At 39.1% G+C, this 20,341-nt stretch overlaps 1 long non-coding RNA gene across 1 annotated transcript; it reads left to right on the plus strand.

The window, feature by feature from the left end:
- Window positions 1-4,830: 4,830 nt before the first annotated feature.
- On the plus strand, window positions 4,831-7,692 carry LOC138717505 (uncharacterized). The gene is made up of 3 exons (XR_011336881.1): window positions 4,831-5,064; window positions 6,570-6,803; window positions 7,589-7,692. It is a non-coding gene; the product is annotated as an uncharacterized lncRNA (long non-coding RNA).
- Window positions 7,693-20,341: the final 12,649 nt, after the last annotated feature.

Here is a 20,341-nt window from a genome sequence, read left to right on the forward strand (position 1 = left end):
TGTCATTTTCACTTAATTTTCCTGAAGACATGCCAACAAAGCCAAATGTCAGTTTAGCAAAAGTGAATTGAAGTGCACCCTTCTCATCTGAAGAAATGACATCTGTGTTTAAAAGATTACTTGTTATTTCTCGCGGAAACAAAATATTAAATATGTGAATCTATTGTATTGTTATTAAAACCCAGGCATATAACAATAAGCTGAATTATTTGGGGAAAAAAATGTTAGTTTTTGAAGCACATGCTTTGAGAAATGCAAGCTCTTGACCTTTCTGCTCTGCTTGTCACAGAAGTTTTGATTTTGAATCTTTAAGTAATTCCAGTGTTAAACATGATGAATTTGATTCCAAGTTTAAGGAAGTTCCTTTATCCTGTGAGCTATTCAGCTTCTCTCTTGAAAAGTGCTTTCCTGATTTCGAATTTTTTTGTTTCATAAGCAGCCTCATCATTTTCGTGTTGAAAATCAACACCTAACAAATGGATCATACAAGAAATACCTGCCAGCTGACTCATATCCCATGATAAGAAGTACAATGATTTAGGTGATTTTTTTTTTTTTTTTAAATCCATTAAGTTGAACCAGAGGAAGATCCTTACAATCTAAATCTATGGAGATTTAGTGCAAGTTTGTGAATTTAGTTGGAAAGTATTTTTTAAAGCATTTGACCTGATTAAATTTATCAATATCCACAAACCTTTAATATTACTTAAGTCCTTGAAATAGGATTTGTCTTATGGACAAATAAAGCTTTCTCCCAAGCACTGGATTTCATTCTTTGTCAAATCGGTGTCTTATGCTGTACAAAGTGGATAACAAGTCATGCATTTAATACATAAAAGTCAGAGTCATGAGGCACTGGAAGTTAATTATAATGTTGCAAAGTTTAAGGGTCAGGATTAGCAGGCTAGGATTACTTGTCCGTAGGAGTAAAAAGACCAAGGAAGAAGAGGTCTATCACAGTAAGGTATTAAAGAGGGTGCTAAAAGGACATGTGTGGGGAGTATACTTCCTCTACCTTTTTTTTATATATATATAACAAGAAAAAAGATGATCTAGAAAATTGGTCCTAAGTATCTAAAATTAGAGGAAGTTATGTGATTTTTGAACTTCAAACTTTGTGTTCTTTAACCCAAAAGCTTTAACTTTGCATGCTTTTCTTTTTCTGACACTAGTCAAGCACGCTTTCCCTCTAACATTAGTTCTATTCCAGCGCTGTGCCACGAAAACAAAAACTTTATGGAAAGAACATAGTGCCTTGATTGTCCCTATATAGTACAAATAAAGAAAACGTGGAACTAGCTGAGCAGCACTTGGGACTATACATGAACTAAATGCACGTTATAAAGAGATACAGACTGTATAAACTATAGGCTGAAGTGACATATAATTTTCAGATATATTCCATTTCCATGCCACCCTAGTGGCATTTATCACATGAACTGCTAAAAGTTAGATTTTGCCAGCAAAGAAAAACATTCAGAAGAAAGGTATTTGTCTTGGCTTATCCATAAACCTTCCACTGTTTGTATTCAGGAAGCAAAACTATTTTACATGGGCCTGGTTCTCAAGACTGTCATCAGTTTTATATTCACTCATTACTCTGAAAAACTTTCCAGTTGACTTCAGTGGATCCTTTTGCTGAATTTTAAGTTTAACTAAGAGTCACTGCTGGAAACTCTTCTGCACATGATTACTCTTAGTAATCAAACTCCTCAAAGTCAATGAAATATTTACTTGAGTTGTTTTAACTTTTCTTTCTAACCTTAAAAAAAAGTTATTAACATGAGGTCAAGAGCCTTTGATAATTCATCAAAGAAGGAAAATATATTCTTCAGAAGCATTCAAAGACAATAAAAAATCCTAAAAAAAAATAAAAAAATCTTTTTTCTCCTCTGCCCCCAAAATAAATAAAGGAAATTAAAGGAAATGTAACTGGCTATACTGGCTTCTTAAAATAGCCATCATGGTATCCTTGAGATACACAGGACCAATGACAGAAAAAAATTAAACATTCCTTGTATGCATGTGATACGCAGAATTTCTGTGATTTGCTACAATTTTGTCAAACCATTCTCTAAAGTGCACATTTGCTGCTATTCCTACTCCTGACTTTAGTGGTTAGATTGCCACTGGCCAAGTTTCCAAAATAAAGTATTAAACTCCTACAACAGACTTAATTGCCCAGTAACATAATGCAGTATAGTGAGAGATTAAACTAGTCAGCAAATAAAATAATATATTGCTTATTAGTTACAGGACAGATGAAGCCAAGCCCAGGAGGTGGGCAGGATCAGTGCACTGCTGCCAGACACAGTTAAGTTAGCATACAGTGCTAAGAAGGACAACAGCAACTGAAAGTGAAGGTTCACAAATTGGCAAGACACATTCTTTTGTTGCACCAAGTCACCGGTTTTTGAAGGGTGAAATCAAAGTTGTATTGAAGTCACCAGGAAAAGTCTCTGTGAGCCAAGACTTCACCTTAATAGAAAGTAATTAACCTCACGATTCCTGCCAAGAGTTTTGGTCTGTGTACACCAACCCATTAAACTATGAAACTCGCCTATGCTACAACAGCAGCCGTTGCAAAAATGTGCAGAGCATGGCAGGAAGAAGGGTTGCTCTGGTGATGTTTGGACACTGAAGTGTTTGCATGATTATATAGGAGAGTGTCTTCTTTTCCAAGTCAGTATCAATGATAATCAGCAGTGATGTGAAAAGAGGTGATGGAAAGTTACAAGATGGCATTTCAAACATAGTTTTAGCAGTAGGCAAAATTCCCAGCTTCCAGGCAGCTTCCAATAGCTCTGTGTACAGCATGGAAAGCAGCCTAACTCAGCGCCCTGGACCTAAGTGTCGGCTTGAAACTTGCATCACAACTGAGTCACTTAAAATGCTTACTGGCTATACCCAGACACTCCTAATTTTTAGGTAGTGTCTATGTTGGAATGACTTCAGGAAAACGTTTAGTTTAGAGCTGCCCATGTTTCAGGGACCCAATTTCTCCCCTGCCCCTTACCATCTGTGTGCTTGCCTAACTCTGCTCTTCCTGTCCCATTTGATGTGGCAGCAGTGTCTGAAGTAGGAGAAAGGAACAATGACAAACGACACCTTATTCTTCACTGATAGGGGGAAAAAAAAAAGCTAACTTACCATATTGAACATTGTGTTTATTTCAAGATCATGTTACTCTTTGTTAGGACAGCAGAGTAACATTTCAGCCTTTATACAGAAAACATTGACACTTTCTGGCCAGAGTGACCCAAATAAGTGTTGATTACTATAACTGACTGTCTCTGAAACCGAATGCGAATATCATGCATTTCCAGCTGCCAGAAAATGCCTTTTCTCCATCCTCAGCAGAGACCACCATATCTCCCAGATCCACATGCCACTGGCATTCATTTAGCTTCCTCATGTCAGTGCAACTATGCAGTGCGGCATTTCAGTGCAGCCATCGGACTGCTGTTTCTCTTAGACACACACTTTGCCCAAGAGCACTATGAAATCTGAGCTCCTTTGATACACACTGGATCCCAAACCAGAAGAAAGAACACAGAAACACTAGCGGAAGCATTTCTATCTCACTGAAATCACCTTTCAAAAGTCTAGACAGAGCCAGGTCCTGGCCACTTGGAGGAGACTACAAAGCTTTTTTTTTTTTTCTTTTCCTCCCTCTCCTCTATTAAATGCTTTAGCACTAGAAAGTAAACATCAACCAAAATTAGCCATAAAGAAAAATAAAATAAAAAAATCACCAACTTTAAAAGAAAATCATGCCTGGATTACTAAAATCGACACCAAACAGACAACACCCCGCTCAACAGTTTTAACCCTGAGGACACACATGTGTGAAAAGCTCGAAGCACTGCAGCAGAGGTTCTGTCAGTGTTAGTAAGGCAAACAGGATGCAAATATGTATAAGTATAGAGGGAAGATAACTGTTACAGTAAGGGCTTGAGCATGGTTCTGGTTTTGCAATCACAGTAACTTGTGAAAGCACAGATTCCTTTGGGTCTGGTATAAGGATAATACAGAATGCTCCCCAAAATCAGTAATGTTTAAGATGTTATTGAAATACTCAAGGTCAGCATCAGACCCATGCTATCAACATTATAATGAAACTGTTTAACTCTTAAAGTTTTCCTTACTTTACAAAAACATCTCACAAATGGTTTTCTCAGGAAAGGATTTGTGAAAATGCTTTTATTCTTCAAAAAGTATTTCATGCTACAATTCAGTGATTAGAAGTAATAAAGGTTCATAACAGACTTTTTCTGGTTCAATAACAACAGATTTTACAGTACATAATCACATGAACATTACTGAAACTGGCCTGCTATTAGATACCCAGACTGTATGTTTGCAGACTTGTTGGCTCTGGTTGTAAATAGGCTTATCTTCCACTTTAACTACAGTTCATTTCCAGTGAGCAATTTCTACTGTTTTAAAACCAGCCTGTACGTGCTGTACCTAAAAGCAAATGAAAAGCATTTAGAAAAGGGAAGTAGCATGTGTATATTTCCAGAGAAAAAAGCATTTTCAGCAGAAAATACTGCCTGACAGTAAATACCTCTGTGTAAGCAGCCTGGCAACAGAGAAGAAAAGTTACATGGCACACTGATGCATCTCAAAAAATTCAGCTGATTAATAAAAAGTAAAATAAGGATCTTATTTTCATTTTGTGGTTACATGTAGAGTCAGAGACTACAAATCCTTTTTTGCATGAAAAATCTAAAAAGAAAAAGTCAAGAGGAGCTTTAGCAATAGGTAGTCCACAGATTTCCATGATTTTGAGATAACCTAAAAAAATTGTTCTAAGTTGTCTTTTTAAATGCCTTCTATATAATTCTGCACAAATGGATAGTCCTACTGTCCTACTAATATTTGTTGGGGCAGTCATTTCAGGCTTACAATATCCCAATTCCACCTGTTTTATAACTTACTGACAGTTCTTTTATCAATAAGAAGAGTGCTACGCCTACCTGAGACTTGATCTGCTCACTTCTTTCTTTGATGTTCCTTGCTCTGCACCAGGGGTCACAGTGCTGGCAGACGTACCTTGAGGTACGAATGATTTAAAGCAACAGGTGAAAGTCTTTAAATGAGTGTATTTACTACCACCTTTCAAGGACTCTTTATCAGCCATGTTTCATCGTATTCCATGAGTCTTCTCAGATGCACTTTCCATTGTGTTGCTATTTAGTAGCACAGTCATATTTAATCTAAGTTAGCTATTCCGTGAATTTCACATGCCCACCTTGTAAAGCTGGTCTAGTGTGCATGGTCTATCTCCCAGGCCTTCATCACTCAGTAAAGGACAGATACACTTCAGTGTTAAAGAAACTAATAATTTAATTTCCTACATTTCCCATGAAAATACTTCTGCCTGTATCTCATCTACTTACACTTTTCTTTAAATTTCACCTCTGCTACCTCCTCTTACTTCAAGAGTCCGAAATCTCTCCTATGCCCTCAACAATTTTATGTTTTCAAAGTGATTTTACTTTCCTTCAAATATTTTCCTTAAAGATCACTACTTTTAGAGTATTTTATTTCACAGGGCTTTGAAAACTCATCACCCTCTGAAGCACAACATGTCTTTTATCTAGAATTCCAGCACCAGTCTCTAGAATTAGACATTCTGCACAACTGCAAATCAGAAAAAATCCCACTCTTATCTTCAGCTGCTTCCCAAGATGTTGCAGTTGTGTGACATATGTAATGATTGTAAACTTAATTGGGGGGGGGTGTTAAAAGAGATCAAATTAAAAAATACCAAGAAGTATAAAGTGGTAAGAATGTCATTAGAGGATATCTGTGCATATTTTCCTATTCACTAAAATAACAAACACAAAACCAACTGTGAGAACTTGTACCTCTGATCTCACAGTGTTTCAGTACTGAAAACTTATATGTTTGGCTAGGAAATAAAAAATCTTCCTTCTCCTTTTTGCTCCCTCTTCATTCATCTCATAGCAAAATGAATGTACTTATCATACAAAGTAAAGACTGAACACAAAAAACACTTTTTAGTATAAATTACCCCCAGATTCAAGGTTAGTCAGGATTTCCTTGCTAGTTGATGTGATACTTACTGTACATAGAACAGAAGGATTGGCTCCTAATGTTGATAACAGAAGATGATCCTGATAAATGGCTAGAAAACAGACCATGAATTAGAAGACCTCAGTTCTAATCCAGGCTACACAGCTGTTTAGTCATGTTGACCAGAATCCTTCACAACTCAATGCCTCCTTTCCTACTACAATGTGCTTCTATTTTGTTGTTCTTTAAGTGCTGTAAATATTTCTTTAATCACTCCAGTAGCCTCAAAAAAATAAGATGATGGGATCACTCAAATGTATCCTTGAGTTCATGGTAGCATCCTGTAGCACATCAAGAATTTAACATTTTCAGGTGTTTAAATATATCTAAATTTTACTTAAATATGTATAATAAAACCAAATATTTTCATAAAATAAATATTTAATAAGATTAAACATTTTAAATACTTCTAAATAATTAAAAGCTGCAGAAATTAAACATGCACTCTTGGCTTCCATTTGCAGTTTGTTAATTAACAGCACCTATAAATCCTCATGGGCAGTGAAATGCTGGAAGGGATAGAGACTGTGTTCAACAATAGCTGATGTCTGCATCAGCAACAAAAACAGTCTCTGAGCACTGGCATCAAGGAGCATTTGATGTGAACAAAGTGACATCTTGTTTCATTAAAGGTTAATGAGTACAGCAGCTCTGTCAGCAATACATTAAGACAGCAGTGTCACTGTTCGTCATACTTGGTGAGTTCAAGGCAGACTGCAAGCGTTGCTATTTGCAGATTTGTTGGGATTTCTTTTCCCTCCTGGTTCAGTAAGTTTAATGTGAGAACTTAGTAATTCCTCATAAGCAACTCTTTATGCTGTTTTTCTGCAGATCAAAAATGTTTTTGTAAACCTTGCACTTGTGCTGACTGGAAAACTAGAGGCATTTTAATATCTTTTCTGAAAATCTAGTTTGTTTAACTAGAAAGAAAACAGAAAATGTAATAAAATATCATTAACCCTTGGTTTGGGTTTTCAGTTTTCTGACAAAAACCTTTTCTGTTTTTTTGTTTTGTTTTGTTTGGGTTTTTTTTATGAGATGCAGTTAAAGGCTACCTTTTCAAGCAATTTTTTTGTGTAAAACACTCAGTTTAGATAATTATCCATAACCGCACATTAAAATAAGTGAAAAAATATATTACTATCAACAGGGAGAGAAAGAAACAGCAGCAGTGAAATGCTGTATTATCAAAGTTCAGCTCTCTGCACAAATTCTCTTGCTAGATCCAGTGCCACTAGGCAGTGGTCGAAGATATTACAGCTGGCTTCTGAGTTGCTAGAGTTCTCTGTTTGTATCTCAGGAAACTCTTATGTGGCTGAACAAGCACCTGATTCCAGGATAGGTTAAATATGGACTGGCTGTATGAGTAAGGATCTGGACCTTTGACGCAACAGCACTTGCCACATTTAGTCATCCAAGTTCATAGCAAACAGCAGCTCATTTCTTGCGGGATAATACCCTATCTTTGTCTAACTGTGAACAGGATATGGATAACATTTCATCATCTCACGTGCCATTGGCTTCCGAGAGCCATAACCAAAGCCAAGGATCAGAAACTTCTTTCTGCTTGGAAGCTGCCCGGGTGAGGTAAAAGCCTTTGTGGGTTTTAGCAAGTCAGTACTGTTACGTAGTGTTTCATATGCTAGCATCTTATGAGCTGTGCTCATGTTGTTGCTGAAAGTGCTTCTGAGTCCTGCTGCTATTGGCAAGTTGTGGCTATTTTCAAAGGCTTTGGTTCTCTCTCCTCTGAGGACTGAATGCCTCCTTTGGGACAGTTTATTTCTATGACCTTGTTTGTTTTACACAAACCAAATGTTCAGCTCCATGAGTTTCTAGCTGGACAAACCTTAACTTTGACAGCTTATTGAACAAAGGTCTATTTACATCATTGCCTATCTGTAATTAACAAGGCAACCTCTACTTTATAGAATAATCAAAGAAAAAGTAGTTCAAATGGAGCTCAGGAGGTCTTGTAGTCATCAAATATGCTTATGCCTTTCCTGGCAGGTATTTGCATGATTCTGTTTTAAAAACCATGTAATGACAGAGGTCTCATCTATTCTCTGCACAATCCATTCAACCTTTGCATTAGAAAGGTTCCCTCTCCCCCATAAAATATCTACCTTATCTTCTTCTTGGTGCAAAGACCTGACTTCATCACCATGCACAGGGAAAACAAAGTATTCCTCTCCTTTCTGCAGCCCCTCATAAGGCTAACTGTATATTCTTTTTTCTTCTCTGAATTGCTCAATAGTACATGAAACAAGGAGTCCTATATATAACTTCCACCTGTTTCCGCTGTAGCAAGCAGTTGTATTGAATCAGATTATGCAGTGATGAAGGTTTTAACTGATATCTCACCTGCTGTATTCATGCACAAAGCAGTCCCATTTGTGTTGTAAATTGTATTCTTTTTGGCTAGCATCCTATCTCATTTGCTAAAGATAAAGGTAGCTTCGAGTTTGAAGATACTATTTTGGCAAGTCCATTCTCCAACTTTCAAAACAAAAGGAATCAAGGCAGGCATGACTTTTGTCCTGCTTTCCTAAAGTTACAAAACCTACACATTCATGCTATGCAATACTTCCTGCCCATCCATCCCACCCCTATAGCAACTCTGATTCTGTAGATCAATTTCAGCCTGATTTGACAGGAATGAAGAGTTCAAAGACTGAGTTTCTATAGGACTGAGGAGAAGAAAATTAAAAGGGGGTGGAGGCATAGGAGGTGGGCAACCAAGCAAGAACAGAGGATATCTGAATCAGAATAAATAAAATATCAGACAAGCAGAATCACAGAATCACAGAATCACCAGGTTGGAAGAGACCCACCGGATCAAGTCCAACCATTCCTATCAAACACTAAACCATGCCCCTTAGCACCTCGTCCACCTGTGCCTTAAACACCTCCAGGGAAGGTGAAGCAACCACCTCCCTGGGCAGCCTGTTCCACTGCCCGATAACCCTTTCTGTGAAAAATTTTTTCCTAATGTCCCGCCTAAATCTCCCCTGGCAGTGCTTGAGGCCATTCCCTCTTGTCCTGTCCCCTGTCACTTGAGAGAAGAGGCCAGTACCCTCCTCTCTACAACCTCCTTTCAGGTAGTTGTAGAGAGCAATGAGGTCTCTCCTCAGCCTCCTCTTCTCCAGGCTAAACAACCCCAGCTCTCTCAGCCGCTCCTCATAAGACCTGCTCTCCAGCCCCCTCACCAGCTTTGTTGCTCTTCTCTGGACTCACTCCAGAGCCTCAACATCCTTCTTGAGGTGAGGGGCCCAGAACTGAACACAGGATTCAAGGAGCGGTCTCACCAGTGCTGAGAACAGAGGGAGAATAACCTCCCTGGACCTGCTGGTCACACCATTTCTGATACAAGCCAAGATGCCATTGGCCTTCTTGGCCACCTGGGCACACTGCTGGCTCATATTCAGTCGGTTGCCAACCAACACCCCCAGGTCCCTCTCCTCCAGGCGGCTTTCTAGACAGACTTCTCCTAGTCTGTAGCACTGCTCAGGGTTGTTGTGCCCCAAGTGCAGGACCCGGCACTTGGCCTTGTTAAACCTCATGCCATTGGACTCTGCCCAGCGATTCAGCCTGTCCAGATCCCTTTGCAGAGCTTCTCTACCCTCCAGCAGATCAACACTTCCACCCACATTAGTGTCGTCTGCAAACTTGCTAAGGGTGCACTCAATGCCTTCATCCAGGTCATTGATGAAGACATTGAACAGGGCTGGACCCAGCACTGAGCCCTGGGGAACCCCACTTGTCACTGGCCTCCAGCTGGATTTCACACCATTTACCACCACTCTCTGGGCCCGGCCATCCAACCAGTTTTCCACCCAGGAGAGTGTGCGCCTGTCCAGGCCAGAGGCTGACAGTTTCTCAAGCAGAATGCTGTGAGAAACTGTGTCAAAGGCTTTACTGAAGTCCAGGAAGACCACATCCACAGCCTTTCCCTCATCCAGCAGCTGAGTCACTTTGTCATAGAAGGCGATCAGGTTAGTCTGGCAAGACCTGCCTTTTGTGAACCCATGTTGACTGGGCCTGATCACCCGGTTCTCTTGCATGTGCTTCATGACAGCACTCAAGATCACCTGCTCCATGACTTTCCCTGGCACTGAGGTCAGAATGACAGGCCTGTAGTTCCCTGGGTCCTCCCTGCGACCCTTCTTGTAGATGGGCACAACATCAGCCAGCCTCCAGTCCAATGGGACTTCCCCAGTCTTCCAGGACTGTTGGAAGATGATGGAAAGGGGTTTGGCCAGCACATCCGCCAGCTCCTTCAGTACCCTAGGGTGAATCCCATACAGCCCCATAGACTTGTGGGTGCCTAGTCGGGCTAGCAAGGCTCTGACCACCTCCTCTTGGATCACGGGAGCCTCATTATGCTCCTGTAGCTCCTGGGTTTGTACACAGACGGAACGACCCTCCTTACAACTAAAGGCTGAGGCAAAGAAGGCATTAAGCCTTTTCCTCATCCCTTGTCACTGTTGTTCCTTCTGCATCCAACAGGGACTGTATGGTCTCCCTAGTCCTCCTTTTATTATTTATATATTTATAGAAAGATTTTTTGTTATCTTTCACAGACTTGGCCAATCTGATTTCTAGCTGAGCCTTAGCCCTTCTGATTTTTTCTCTACACAATCTCACTTCCCTCCTGTAGTCCACCCAAGAGGCCTGTCCCCTCTTCCAGAGCCCATAAACATTTATCTTCTTCTTGATATCACTCAAGATCTCTCTATTCAACCAAGCTGGCTTTCTCCCCTGCCGGCTTTTTTTCCGGACTACGGGGATGGCTTTCTCCTGAGCTGCTAGGATTTCCATTTTGAAGAGCTCCCAGCCCTCATGGGCTCCCTTGCCCTTAAGTACTGTCTCCCATGAGACTTTGCCAACCAGCCTTCTGAAGAGTTCAAAGTCTGCCCTCTGGAAATTTAATGCTACCGTCTTGCTAACCACCCTCTTCACTTCACCTAGAACGGAAAACCCTACCATCTCATGATCACTTAGTCCTAGGTGTCCACCTACTGCCATATCCCCTACAAGGCCTTCTCTGTTCACAAACAGCAGGTCCAGGAGGGCACCCTCCCTTGTTGGTTCATTCACCAACTGTGCAAGGAAGTTGTCTCCCACGCACTCCAGGAACCTCCTAGACTGCTTCCTTTCTGCTCTATTGTACACCCAGCAGATATCAGGAAGATTGAAGTCTCCCACAAGAACGAGAGGCATTGATCTAGAGATTAACCCCAGCTGTTTATAGAAGACCTCATCAGCTGCTTCTCCTTGGCTGGGTGGTCTGTAACAGACTCCCATCACAAAACCTACCTTCTGGTGGGCTCCTCTGATTTTGACCCACAGGCACTCAACCTCCTGATCGCCACAATCCATCTCAATGGAGTCCATTGACTTAGTTTGATTAGTTGCTTTTGTAAATTAAGTTATATATGTCTTTGAGTTAACAAAGGGAGTTGAAGAACCAAGTTCAGCCACAGAAGTTGTCATGTAGTTTGAATGCAGAAACACCTGCTGATTTCTGAGTTTACTACAGTTGAGTTTACTACAGTCGTCCAGAGAAATACCATTTGCTCCAACTTAAAAATCATATAATCTCTGTGCACTCAGAATCTCAACATATGTTTTAGTTACCTTTAAACACATTCTAGGAAATTATGTAGCCTTCACTGTTGCATTCAGCTATCCTAAATAACTCTACTCCATAATCAACAATATCTATAATTTACAAGACATTTCAAAAAAATCAACCTGATTCATGCACTGAAAAATCAAATTTCATGGAGTATCTCTGCTCATTTTATCAGAACCTGTTTTATTATTCCAGACAAGCCCATTCAGTGTTAATGACGGAGAATAAAACAAAACAAAAAAAAAAAAGGGGATTCCCTGTGCAAAATACTAGCAACAAAGAATGATTCATTTGATATTGGGATAGAACTGCAGTTGGAAGTTGTATAGCCAACAGACTCCCTCACCAACATGAGTGGTTCTTCTCATGGCTTCACTTCAACAATGCAGGTTTTAGAACCTTAAAATTGTAGGAGACAGTCATTGAAGAGAGTTAAGAATACTAAGCAGTACTTGAGTTTTAAATCTACTTACAGATTCTTCTTTCTGGCTGTACCAAAATCTTGACGTGCCCACACCCTCAGCAACCCAAGTATAAAAATGCTAACATTAGGATGACTCCTCTGAGCCCCAGTGAAGCAGGTGGCCCTTCTCCCTGAGTTAGGCCTTAATCCCTATGATTGTCAGGCCTAGATATCTAGATCACTTCCTGAGATAAATGTGATGGTTCATCACAGCTATTCTAAATATATTTTATGTTTATCAACTCTTTTTTGGATGATTTTGTTTAACTTTTTTTTCATTGTAGCTTTGGGTACTGCTTCAGTGAAACATTTCATCAAATGTTTAATTTTCAGCCTTCAAGTAACCTGCACATGTCCTACAACATAGGGCTTCTGCAAAGTACGGTCTTTTTCCACCTTAACTGCAAAGAGGATTTAAACATGCATACTTTGTGCTGACCTGAAAAACCTGTGCTAGTGACGGAAGCAGAGCTATTGGTAGCAGTCAGCTTCCCAATAGTGCTGTGTCACCAGGACTCACACCTGACAGAGAAAAGTTCTTGACTATCAATGACAATTGAATTTCTGTGCCATCTGCTAAGAACATCAGTAGTAGTTTAGAAATACACTAGAAAGAAAAAAGGAGAAAATTAAGGTTTGCTTTCTGTCAGAGGAATCTTTAGTATTATGTGACACCTCCTAAAATTTAGGATTCTGCCATACATGTACAAGAACAATATTCTGAAAGCAACAGTACACAAAAAGTATCTGTTTTGTCATGCAATATAGAGCAGTGCTCTTATTTTAATAAAGAACATCCACTGTTAATTAGGTTTGAGTTGAAAGCAATATCCAGCACTATGGGGATAAGAGCAAAGTTTGTGAGCATGCACTTACACCAAGGGTGATTTTACTGAGTTTTTCTGTGAGTTAAAATTAATTAAAGGAGAAAAAGAGCCAATTGAACATGAATGAAAACTATATTATTTAATTAGCCAAAGTGATAGTTAGATGTATAATCAGTTTCAGAGCCTAAAACTTATTGCTTTCAGTGGCTAATTAGAACACTACTTGGGATGATAATGATTATGTGTGTGCTCAAACGAAAGTAAGAATTCAGGATTACTACTTTGATCATTTAGGGTACAGCATCACAGTCTCATATGTGCATATCTAAATGGGATGGCTCACATGAGTAAGGTTAGCCATGTGCATATGTGACGGCCACAGCATTCATAAGCACAGCAGAGAACTTTAGGACTGAAAGCACAAGTCTGCATGCATAGCTTGAGAGGGACTCTCAGGCTGGGAATTGGTACAAATCAAATTATTTGTCAACCAAGCACAGAGACATTGTTGCCAAACACTGGGTTATATAAGTTTGCAAAGTTGATCTTCTATTGTCCATGATAGATAATGCTACACATTTTATATACAGGCTTGGGTAGCACTCTCAAAACCATCTGCTATTACCAAATAAGTATAGTTGCTATCTAAAAGGAGATACACAAGCTACAGAAACCTTTATGTCAAATATTTTGACTGCTTTTATGGAGTGAAAAAGCTATAGTCAGTTTAAAAATTAAATTGATTCACAGATAATGTAAGAATTCCATGCAACTACAAGGTAAAAAGTATACTACATAAACCATGCATGTGGCACGCACAACATCAAAACATCCACTAAAATGCATGTACAATATATCTACTTTCTGGTCTAGTAACTGTTCATTTCCCACACATTAAGGGCACGGAGTATTTTTTTTTTAAATATGAAAATTGTTTTGAATTATATAATTTAAGATTTTGATTTCCAAACCAATCATCAAGTCACCAGTTACATTCTTAACCTCTCTGCTGGCTCCATTCCAGATTTTCAGGTGCCAGAAAGATAATAGCACAATGCAATGTGCTGTGCTAAAGATTGTCAGACTCTCCTACATCCATGTTATCTAGACATCACTAGCCTACATACACCCCTAAAATAATGATTAACTGTGTATTAGGATATTTTATTCTGCCTTCCTAGCAATAGGTGAACCAGTCTTCATTAGCAGTCTTCACCTTCTTAATTCTTTACCCTCAATTTGAACAGATACAACTATATCCCATATCCCCACAAAGACTACAAAATAAAGTCAAATGACCCCTAAAGTCCAGCTTTTGCATCCCTAGATGGTATACTACAAACGGCCAAAAAAAAAAAATCCCTGTAAAGCCTGTTTTAATTGCCTATTTAAAGTGACAGCACAAGGAAGATAAATTTTGTAGTTGTCCCATCAAGATAACAATAAAATACTTGGGTTCTTATTTAGCCTGGATTTATCTTTGTTTCAGATCACACTGTGCATTCACAAAGCAGGTCAGAGTGCTTTAAATACACAACACAAAATAGAGGCTGAACAGTAAGATTGAGTGTGTAGTGGCTGTGCATGTGCAAGCTCTATATATTCCTCTCACATGGCTGAATCCTGAATAAGAACAAAAATACGCACAATGAAAATACAAGAATCCACAAAGCCAACATGATAGCCCATAGAAATACACAGCTGGTATTAGAAAGCCATCGCATCCTGCTTCTAGATCTGGTTGTGACTTTGAATGCTGAATTATATACGGAGATGAAAGAAGTTTTACGAATACTACTTTTCCTTGTGAATCCTTTCACAATTTCTGAGAAGGAATACTACATTTTTAATTCTCTTTGAAAGGCTGGTGGAATACCATGATTGTAAATAGAGCGCAGTGAAGCCAATTGCAGCCTGAGATAGTCATTTTGCTTGTAGGGGTGTTTGAAGAGAAATTACAATTGGTCAGATTCAGTAACCTCAGGAACCACAGTTTCCGCAGTGTGAATTTGCTTAGGCTTCATCTCAAGAATAGTAAGCAAGGAAATTTTTATCAAACAGACTCTCTGAATATTCTTTTAGGAACTGTCAAGAGGAGAATTAAAGGCCAAGTTCTGATTTGTTCCTTATCTTACAGACTATTGTTGACTTCTTTTTTTTCCCCATAATGGTTCTATCTGTCTGTCCATATTGCCTACTTCCTGTCATAAGTTTTCACTATGATGTCCTCTGGGACAAGATCATCTTGCCTGCACAGGGATTAGCACAACTGAGACCTGGCCCATGATGAAGGGTCCAAGCCCTGAATATCATAAGAAAGGAGTCAAAAAACTTGTGGATGTTCTTCCTTTGCCACTGGCTGGCTGTGCATGATCAGGCAAGTCCCTTCTGTAGTTCTGAAAACAGAGTAAATGCCACCATTTTAGAGTAATGGCAACTAGTTTTTTGACACTCTGCATGTTAGACCTGTGAAGTAGCCGGAAATCAATTCTTACTGAAAGAAAGACTTTTCTTTTTCTGTGGATTCCAAGTAAAATAAATGTTGACCAGAGGACAGAAAGACACATTTAGACAAGACGGACATCTCTAAATAAGGAAGGCTTCATGAAATCTCGTCTAGACTGCTTCAGGAAATAATCAAAATGGTCTTTGCACCACAGGGAAATAAACTTTGAGAGTACACAGAGAACAGAGTTAAAAAGAAAAGAAGAAGAAGGAATCACAGAATTATTGATGAAATTGCAAACTGCTCAAGTCCTGAAAAGGTTCTGGAGCAAATGATTAAGCAAAGAATTTTCAACTACTAAAATAAAACAATAATAAAAAGAGCAAGAAAAAAAACATAGTAAGTCAGTCCAATTTCCTTCTGTGATGGTTTAGTAGGTAACAGGAGAGTGGTAGATATATTTCAGCTTGCATAAGTCTTTTGACATATCTCACACAACTTATCAATAAATAAAAAAAGGAATACTTTAAATATAAACACCGTAGAGTATATTCATAACTGACTGAAGAACATCTATCCGTGATTTACCATGAAAACATTTACTACAGAATAGGTTTCTGAAGTATCCTTGAAGTATTCATCCTGGAAATAATTATTATTTAAGGAATAATTTGAACAATGGAGTAAGACAAGGAAGGAGATACTGCAAGCATAGATTGAGGACCTAAACCTGTCCTCCAGGGCTCTTGACTAGTATAGAAATAGTGCAATATAATAAGGTGATAAACCACTCCAGAACAATCAATACATCCAAAAGCAGAAAATTACTTCATTAAAAAGGACTTTGAAGTGTTACACTGAGGAATAAAAAAACAAAACCAAAACAGATCACACATGCTCACAGAAAAACAGCTAGTGAGGCTGTAATACAGTAGAAAAGATTAGACTTAAATGGGAGCATGCAGTATGACAGTTCAAAACCAAAACAAAACATCTTATTTGGGTCTTGAAAAGAGTTCTGCAGGACACAGGTATTGATGGTGAGACCTCAACTTGTGTATCACATTAAAGGTACCTCAAATTTTTTGACATATATTCGTGAACAGAGACTCCTTTTAGAGTATCTTAATCACTTGCTTTTGCCTGGGAGCCAGCCTAGTACCTGGTAGCTGGCGGGCTGTAGGTGCTATTGCATCAAGAGGGTCATCAATAGCCACCATGATCACTTACCCTGTGCTCAGTGAGGAAAAAGGAAGGTCTTTGTCATTTATTTAGGAACTGGGAATTATAAGTTCCATCACTTAAACGTTAATGAAAACTAAATTCTGGTGCCAAATACACACCTGAACAGAGGTTCTCCTAGTCTCTAGATCTTAGCTATGGACATCTTCAATGCCACTGCTAACAACAAAGAAAAAGCCTCCTCTAGTAAAGTCATTGTTCATTACTGTTTACAGTACAACTGCATGACCAGCGTCACATCATGGTGATGTGAAAGTTGGTCAAGCAGTTTAAAAGCAGGGTTTTTTTAAAAAAAAGCTGCAATAAGCTGTCTTTCTACAACATGGACAGTATAGAACTTTCCTGTGAACACTGCCTCTCCAGCTTAAGCAAGGAGGAATCTGGGGCTCAGAGATGTTTCTAAACCAATGCAAGTTAGGCTAGTAATATCATGACAAGATGACCAAGTGCTGTCCCAACTACAGATCTTGATATCCCTGCTAAGCTGAGCCATCAGAATTACACACCACTGGTTTTCATCGTGAAGGCATCCACTATGAGAGCTGGAAGGGCAGTAAATGCTGCATACTTCCCTCCTCATATTAATTTCTTCTCCTCCTCAGAGATTGCTCTTACATTACAGTATCACTGACTCAGCAGGCAAGCAACTTTTCAAAAGTGGAAGAGAAATACAACGGCATCCTTTTCCCTAACAGCAATTTTAAGCAACTCTGTTAATGGCAATTGCAAAAGGCAGGAAAGTTAACTTGGAGATACTGTACATGTAGTGCTGACAGTCTGTTCGCCGCCCTTACGTTCAGAGCTGTGCACACGGAATACAAAATACCTACATCCCTCCACAGTCAAGAAGGTGTAATGTCAGCAAGACTGTCGGGCAGGAAAGGGAAGACTAAAGAAAGATAATCAAGAAGCCTAGCAGGGTATATAGAAACAATACTTTTCTGCAACAATTGAATTCACTCAAGTGAAGGCCCACTTGACTCTGAGGGGAAAAAAAAACACCTAAAAACCTCACAAAGTAAACTTCCTATACAATTAGGCTTAGTTTTCTCTGTTTGGACATTCAGTCTGTTCTCACAACATCTTCCAAACCTTGTTTACAATGAAGACAGGTTACGATGGAGCAAGTGAGATAAAAGCTGGTGACAGACAAGGCCCAGAAAGGACTTTTATAAGTTAAATCAATTTTATCTAGGAAATCAGTGAAGAATCACTCTACAAAATAATTCAAACCATCTGTACTTTTTCAAACATTTTTGAATGTTTAGAAATAAAGGGAATAGTATTGAACACTCATACAACTAAACTGAAATTCTAGTCAGAAGATGCAGGATTACTCAAAAAATATTTCTTTTGCTATTTAGCAAATAATTTACTGAATTTTCTTCTCAGATATGTATTGCCATATGGCAGGAGAAAAGCCAAGACAAAAGGCTGACTGGAGATTTGAACACAGGGCTGCTTGTGAGGCCACATGTGAGAAACATAAGTTATACTATGCTTTGCTTTTGGCATCTAACAAACTTGTCTGGGTGAACATACCTGCCAAAAATTACATAAGCAACAAGGTATCTTGTGTCTGTGCCAACACATTTCCCTTCAAACACGGAAATAACTTACCCCATGTGTCTGGCCTTCACTGATATCCTGAAGGCCAAAATATATCTGTTGCAAATTAATTTGAGTTTTTGCTTTGGATGAAGGGACCACTCTGCTGACTTGGTGGGATTTAGAGCAACTAAAATAACATAAGACGCCGAGAGAACTGGGCTTGTTCAGTCTCAAGAAGAGAAGGTGAAACGAAATCTTATGGTTTTCTTCATCTGTATAACAGGTGCTTTTAAAGACAACAGAACTAAATTTCTAGAAGTACACAGTGAAATGAAAGAGGCAATAGACACTGGCTGCAGCCAAGTAAATTACAGTTAGATGTTAAGATACATGTTTTCACCGTGTGAGTAGTCACAGACTGGAACCCAGGGAGACTGAGGAGTTTCCATCCTTAGGGGAGTTAAAAATTGACTGAACACAGATCTGAGCAACCCTAGTTATCTTTGCAGAATGATCTAACTTCCCAGTTGGATCTACTCTAGGCATGGCTGTTGGACCAGACAGCTTCCAGAGAGAAGCTCCTTCCAGACTGTTATTTCCTGAATCTCAAAGAGATTCTTAGAGAAGTCTCTCCCCAGAAACATGGTCTGATTTTAACAACAGGAAAAACAAATAAAGGGTTAACTTGCAGATGTTTCTCTCTGGGCTCCATATGACAGTGGGGTACTAAGAAAATTTGCCCCAGAATTGTTGTGTATGATGTCAATGTGCAAAAAACATTCTTTAGTTTTATAGCCTTAAATGAAAGTTATTCCTTCATAGGATGTTGCTTCAGACAAGCAAACACTTTACAGGAAAAGGAACATACAGGTCCTGGGTTCCTCCCTTGTACTGATATACTGGAGACACCCTCTTTATGCTTGCACTAGAATAGAATAATTTTGAGCTGGGGATTGTTTCTTTTTGTTTGTTTGCTTTTGTTTTTAGCATCCCTAAAAGCTTCCTAGTGTTAGAACCAACAACAAACAAATAGAAAACCCAAACAGAATCTGAGCTTCATGTTACATTTGCATCCAGCATCTGCAAACTGATCTCGACAAAACAGGGCATTTATTTAGAATTAGTTTGGATTCTAAACAAACAAGTGAAGAGTTAGAAGGTGGTCTTATAGCACATACAAACAACACATTAAATATTCACTGAACTGGACTTGGAGATCATGCTTTAATTCTCTGCACGAATACCCTAAATCCCTTTGGTCAAGACATTTTGGCTTTCTCTGCCTCACTTCTCTCCCATAACAATGAAAATGATATCAGCTTTCTGCCACTCTTTTCCTTTCTAAATACACAGGTTCCGACAGGAAAGGATCTCTGTCCTATTGCAGTGAACTACAATGCAATCAAGTTAAAAAAAACCTGAAAGTACGATTATCACATGATGAACAGAAACAGAGAGAAAGAAAAAGAACAAGTACTCCTCTGCAATTGTATTCTTGATTTTACTTACCTGAAAAGTCTTGGCAACTCCTGGATGGCCAAGACTTTTCTTGCATCCTTATGCAGTATGATCTGTCTGTTAGTTGTGCTGTCCAGACTGTGTCCATGAGTATGAAATAAAGGTCTCCTCCCTTTAGGGTAGCTTCTTTTACAAGAATCAACAAATCCTACCTCTCACTGAGATCCAGATTTAGAAACACAATCACGGAGGATCTGTGTGAAGAACCTTATAGAATCTAAGCTTCTGGCACTGACAACAGAAACCTCAAACAAGGACAGGGCATGGTCTCATGTGGAGCTACATCATCAATTAGTTTTGTCACGGTTTGCACAGATCTGCAGAACTGGCTTTGGATTATTATGCCTTAAGACACCATGTGCAGATAACACTTTGCAGAGTGTAAATGTAAGCACTTAAATAAATGTGAAAGGCAGAGTATGCACATTATGGAAAGAACATTTTGTCAATGCTGGTTTGGTTTCCAGCATTGTTCTTGAGAACATTCACACTTAGGCCTTCAGGTGAAGAGGTTCCCCCTTCTCCGCTCAAAGAAAGCCTTCTCTTTGCCTTTG

Source organism: Phaenicophaeus curvirostris, chromosome 2 (assembly GCF_032191515.1).
Source record: "Phaenicophaeus curvirostris isolate KB17595 chromosome 2, BPBGC_Pcur_1.0, whole genome shotgun sequence".
Lineage (NCBI taxonomy): Eukaryota > Metazoa > Chordata > Aves > Cuculiformes > Cuculidae > Phaenicophaeus > Phaenicophaeus curvirostris.